This window comes from Nomascus leucogenys, chromosome 4, assembly GCF_006542625.1.
Source record: "Nomascus leucogenys isolate Asia chromosome 4, Asia_NLE_v1, whole genome shotgun sequence".
Taxonomy (NCBI): Eukaryota; Metazoa; Chordata; class Mammalia; order Primates; family Hylobatidae; genus Nomascus; species Nomascus leucogenys.
The window spans coordinates 109475436-109481435 of NC_044384.1; the positions used below are offsets into that span (position 1 = coordinate 109475436).

Sequence of the window (6000 nt, forward strand, 5' to 3'; positions counted from 1 at the left end):
CGAGTAGCTGGGATTACAGGCGTCCGCCACCACGCCCAGCTAATTTTTGTATTTTTAATAGAGACCGGGTTTCACTATGTTGGCCAGGATGGTCCCGATCTCCTGACCTCGCAATCCACCTGCCTCCGCCTCCCAAAGTGCTGGAATTATAGGCATAAGCCACCACACTCAGCCATTAATATGCATTTTTTTAAGTGACATAAATCAACCTGCATCTATGTAATGGAAGATAGAATTTGCTAATAGTTCATCTGTATCAACACAAATGAGTAGACAGTGACATCTTTTAATCAACATAATCATGTTATCTAGTAACTAATTCTAGTCATTAAGGAGGAATGCAGCAAGTGCTCTGAATAGTATGCTAAAGAGATACTTTTCAGAAAATGTCAAGCCACTTAGTCCACATGTTCACAGTTATTTTCTCCTACTTCTTACAAGAAAAAAAAGATTTTTAAAGTCACCTGAGTACCCACAGCATGGTCTTATTTAACATTCAAATGTGGATAATTTATACTGTGATGGAGCATCCTTGTCGCGTGTTAGTACAAAATCCACTTCCTCTGGATACATTATCCTCTGCTTTTGAATGTCCTAGAACTAGAGACCCTAGAAATAATCCAGCTCCACAATTCCCAAACTGGGGTACATGTGCTTATGCTGGGGATTCCCCAGAACCTCAGGGAAAACAAGGTACATTTTCCTTAAGAGCAGTTTTTGACTCAGACAGCAATTTTTTTTTTTTTAGATGGGGTCTCGCTGTCACCTAGGCTAGAGTACAATGGTGCAATAATGGCTCACTGCAGCCTCAACCTCCTGGGCTCAAGACATTCTCCCACCTCAGCCTCCCTAGTAGCTGGAACTACAGGTGCACATCACCACACCTGACTAATTTTTCTTCTTTTTTTTTTTTTTTTTTTGTAACAATGAGGTCTCACTATGTTGCCCAGGCTGGTCTCGAACTCCTAGGCTCAAGTGATCCTCCCACCTCAGCATTCTAGGAAGGGCTATTACCAGCTTCACCTGTTACATAGCAAGAACCTGTCTCTAAGAAAAAAAAATGTTTAAGGAAGTCCAAACAGGCTGCCTACAGGCACACTGCCTATGAGTTAGCCCTGCTCTGCAAGGAACAGTGCTGTAAAATAAAAATAATAAATTTTGAAAACAAAAAAATTAAGTGCAAACAAGGATTTCAAGAGCTCCCCTCCCACCCCATTCCACCCTGTTCCACCTCAGGTGCACTATTAACAATAATAATTAAATTTCTCACTATAATGAATCATATTACACAGCCTTTCATAAAATGCCTATCAAAGCCTTTAAGCAGCTAAACATCACTGGTATTCTGTGTAACTCAGGAGACATCCGGTTTTACACATATGCAATTATTTACTGTCTCTTCACTAAAATTTGCACTTTTCAACACTGCAAGTGGCCTCCACTTAGATACATCTAAGAAGACAAGTCAGAATAGGGAACATTTGTTTGAAAAGAAGGGGGGAAAAGGAGGTGAGAAGCCAGAAGACCCATTCATTCAACAGTGTATCTCTGTCTCACAACAGAGAATCCAAGAATAAAATAAAATCTAAGAACCCACATAAGCCCTTGGGTTCTATCTCAAACTTTTAAAAAGAGCATCCTCTTGGTCGGGCGCGGTGGCTCACGCCTGTAATCCCAGCACTTTGGGAGGCCGAGGCGGGCGGATCACAAGGTCAGGAGATCGAGACCATCCTGGTTAACACGATGAAACCCCGTCTCTACTAAAAATACAAAAAATTAGCCGGGCGCAGTGGCGGGCGCCTGTAGTCCCAGCTACTTGGGGGGCTGAGGCAGGAGAATGGCGTGAACCCAGGAGGCGGAGCTTGCAGTGAGCCGAGATTGCGCCACTGCACTCCGGGCTGGGAGAAAGAGCGAGACCCCGTCTCAAAAAAAAAAAAAAAAAAAAGAGCATCCTCTTGTCTTCCCCTACAAAAATCACAGTGCATGCCAAATATAGATGAGTTAAATAAATCAGAGTCCATTTTCTTTTGTTTTGTTTTGGAGACAGAGTCTCACTCTGTTGCCCAGGCGGGCGTGCAATGGCACAATCTTGGCTCACTGCAACCTCCACCTCCTGGGTTCAAGCAATTCTCCTGCCTCAGCCTCCCACGTAGCTGGGATTACAGAAGCATGCTGCCACGCCCGGCTACTTTTTTTGTGTTTTGGTAGAGACAGGGTTCCACCAGGTTGCCCAGGCTGGTCTCGAACTCCTGAGCTCAGGCAATCCACCTGCCTCGACCTCCCAAAGTGCCAGGATTACAGGCGTGAGCCACCGCAGCCAGTGATCAGAGTCCATTTTCAAAACCAAGGGTCACAGAATCATATATGTGAAGAGGCTGGTCATGGTAACTTTAAAGTTTATTAAACTTCCCAACCATACAGTGTTAAACTCTGGCATGCACAAAAGGCTTTACTGAATATCTGCAACCCTCAGTGAGTTTAAATGACTGTTCGTCCTCCAATGCCTTTCTTACTTGAGCCCCAAAGGGTAAAAAAAGAACTGTCCCTTGTAGAAAAACTGGCCACCTATCTGCTTACTCTCCTTGGCTCTCTTATGAGCTATATGGTGCAACAGAACAATCGCATCTATAAAAACTCCAACAGCTGACGGAGAGGAGAACGCCTAAGGTCTGTTCTCTACCTTGGGAGCACGCAGTCAAGATGGAGAGCCCAGATGGTTAATTCAAGAATCACCAAACAATTACAGTGGCCTACTATATACAAGGTCAGAGGCAGGGACTCAGAATGCAAGGACAGGGACTGGGAGTGGTGGCTTATGCCTGTAATCCCAGCACTTTGGGAGGTCATGGCCAGCAGATCACTCGAGGTCAAGAGTTTGAGACCAGCCTGGCCAACATGGTGAAACCCCGTCTCTACTAAAAATACAAAAATTAGCTGGGCGTGGTGGCAGGTGCCTGCAATCCCAGCTACTTGGGAGGCTGAGGCCAGATAATCGCTTGAACCTGGGAGGTGGAGGACGCAGTGAGCCAAGATCGCACCACTGCACTCTAGCCTCAGTGACAGAGCAACACTGTCTCAAAAACAACAACAACAACAAAAAAAACCAGAATACAATGACAGGAGCAAAGTTCACTTAAGATGGCAAACCTTAAGGTGTTGTTAGTTTGGAAAGTGAAAGTTTAAGAACTCCATTCGATGTGAATAGTGCTCTATTATTTTTGAAAGCCCTTTTATTTTCATGTTTTTTGTTTTTGTTTTTGAGATGGGGTCTTGCTCTGTCACCCTGGCTGAAGTGCAGTGGCGGGATCTTGGCTCAATGAAACCTCTGCCTCCCGGCTTCAAGCTATTCTCCTGACTCACCCTCCTTAGTAGCTGGGATTACAGGTGCCCATCATCATGCCCAGCTGATTTTTGTATTTTTAGTAGAGACGGGGTTTCATCATGTTGGCCAGGCTGGTCTCGAACTCCTGACCTTAAGTGATCCACCTGCCTCAGCCTCCCAAAATGCTGGGAATACACGCATTAAGTCACCATGCCCGGCCCAAAGCTCTTTTATATTACCTGATTTGACCCTCATAATAAACCTATAAAACAATAATTACTATTATATGCTTTATTATCCCTGTTGGGGCTCAAAAAGCTTACCAAATTACAAACCCAATCATGTAGGAATGAGACCTGAAAACGCTCCCAAGTCATTGAGTCAAACTTTTACAGACACTTCCATTTAAAACATTGTCTCCCAGAGAGGGGAGAGCAGGACAGAGAGGTTAAGTAAGGTCACACAGCCAATAGAGAGAGGAGTTGGAATTTCAGTCCAGGTTTCCCACTCCAAGACCACAGAGAAGGAGAAGCAACACAGCCAGAGTGGAGACACCCTCAACGGAGCGCTGGGGATGGGAAACTGGTCCCTGGGGCATCAAACAGGAAACGGCTGGTGCTGGGGCCAAGCTGAAACCCAACTGTTGCCAAACTCGCAGCCCTGAGACAAGGGCTTTAACCCGATTCAGCATCCCCCAGGGCCGGGCTCAACTTTCCAGCTGGCTTAGACTACACTGGCCTGGGAATCTCTGTGACAAAGCTGAGGTCCAAGATCAAAGAGCAACCAAGTATGACCATCCCAAACCGAGAGACAGAGGGGAAGGCGCCATCTGTCACTCCAGGTCCAGCTCTCCAAATCTACCAGTCAAGCTCCCAGCCTGTTGTCCCTTCACTCAATCTGGGGAGACCCTCCCCAGTGCAGACTGGTTCCAGGGCTAATCAGAGCTTAGTCTGAGCACCTTCCTCTTCGCTGCTCTTGTAGTTGGAAATTGGAAAGGACCCTGGAACTAGATCGTTTCCCTACGGTAACCTCCACTCCCCTTCCAGATCAACAAAAGACCCTCCAGAAAAGGTTACCAGTCCCGAATACACACTCACAGACAGTATTGACAACGTTTACACTTTTGAAGCAAATAAAGTTCTAGTGAAGCATATCAGAAAAAAAAAAAAAATCAGCGGTCCAACGACGAATACTTTGAAGGCTCTCAAAGCGGACGCTAATTTCAGTGTCTGAACAAGTGCAGCCACGGGTTCTAAAACAGGCAAACTTAACGGGGAGGGGGCACCCAGCGCCAGCCTCAAGAGCAGGCCGACTTTTAACATCTTTCCTGAAACACAACTTTACAAAAGAAGAAACGATATAGTTCATTACATTTGTTTTTACCTACAAGAGGTTGACCTTGGAGACTAGAAAAGAACTTTAAAAATCAGGTCAAGAAAGTGACAAAGTAAACTTGTTAACTCTCAAGGATGCAAAGGAGGGCTCTAAGGGCTCTCTGTTCTCTGACACGCTCAGATAATGTCATTTTCATCAAGTTTTGCGGGTGAGTGGGAATCGGGGTGCTGCCCGCGCTCTGGCCTGGCTCAGCTCCAGGCTCTCTGAAGGTCGCCTCACTGTCACTTCGGAGTGCCGGAGCACGGAATCCAGGCCACGCGGCGTGGCCGACACGATGCCCTAGGGGCACTTTTCCGGACTCCGAGGGCCTCCTGCAGGTGCGGCCGGTGCATTGGGGGAGCTGTCCCCGCAGGGTCCCGGCGCCCGGCCTCTCACGCCGCCACTATCTCACGCGGATACTCCCGGAACACCCGTGTCCTTCCCCAGCCCCTGGGCCCGAGGCTCAGGCGGCGCGGGTGAGCTGACCCCTGGCTTACCCGCAAGAGGTGCACCGAGCGCAACCCAGCAGCAGGCGCGGTGCCGGGGGGCCTCGGTGGGGGCTTCCTCCGCGTCGTTCTCGGCCCGGCCCCGGCCGCACGGCGGCTCGGGTTCCCTCCGCTGCAGCCGGCCGGGTAGCACGGGGGCACTCGCGGGAGCTCCGCTTTGGTGCCGCCGCCTCCTGCTGCCCGCCTGCCGCCCTGGCGCCCCTGGGCTCGGAGTCCCGGGTTCCGAGACGCGGGGGTCGTCGGGGCGTTCGAGACTCTCGGGGACGCTAAGGCTGCGCTCGGGCTCTCCCGCGCGCGGCCCCACTCCGGGGGACGCCTCGCTTGAGGCGCGCGGGCGTCAAGGGCTCGGGGCGCGCGGGGGCGGCGGCCGGGTGGGCCCCGGGGCGGCGGGCGGGGGCGCTGCTGAGGACGCGGGCACTGTTGCGGGCGCCGCGGCGCGGCCTCTCGCCATGGCTCCCCCGCGAGCGGTCGGCTCGCACCTCCCCTCCGCGCTGCCGTCACCGCCCGACGCGCGCCGAGCCCTCCCCCTTCCCCGCCCCGCCCGCCGCCCCGCGCCGCCACCTGCGGGCCGCCCTCCAGGATGCCCGCCGGCCATGTCCTAGTCGCCTGGAGCCGCGCCCCGCCTTCCTCGCCCGCGGCTGCCCCTGCACTTTTACCCACGCCGTGGGGCACAGAGAAGTATCCGGTAAAGACCTGGATCCGGAAAAGCTGATCACACCCCTCCCCGAGCGCTTATTTACTTCTAGCACTTCTCGGGGTCCTTCCAGAGTCAGTCTAAGGGAAGGATGGGGCCCCCGC

At 50.9% G+C, this 6000-nt stretch overlaps 1 protein-coding gene across 2 annotated transcripts in view; it reads right to left on the reverse strand.

The window, feature by feature from the left end:
* TRAK1 (trafficking kinesin protein 1) overlaps positions 1–5549 on the reverse strand; it is a 214972-nt gene extending 209423 nt beyond the window's left edge. For both annotated transcript variants that reach the window (XM_030812060.1, XM_030812059.1), the window contains exon 1: positions 5194–5549. The gene's annotated coding sequence lies outside the window, so the exon portion shown is untranslated. The remainder of the gene's footprint in view (positions 1–5193) is intronic.
* Between the last annotated feature and the right edge of the window lie 451 nt (positions 5550–6000).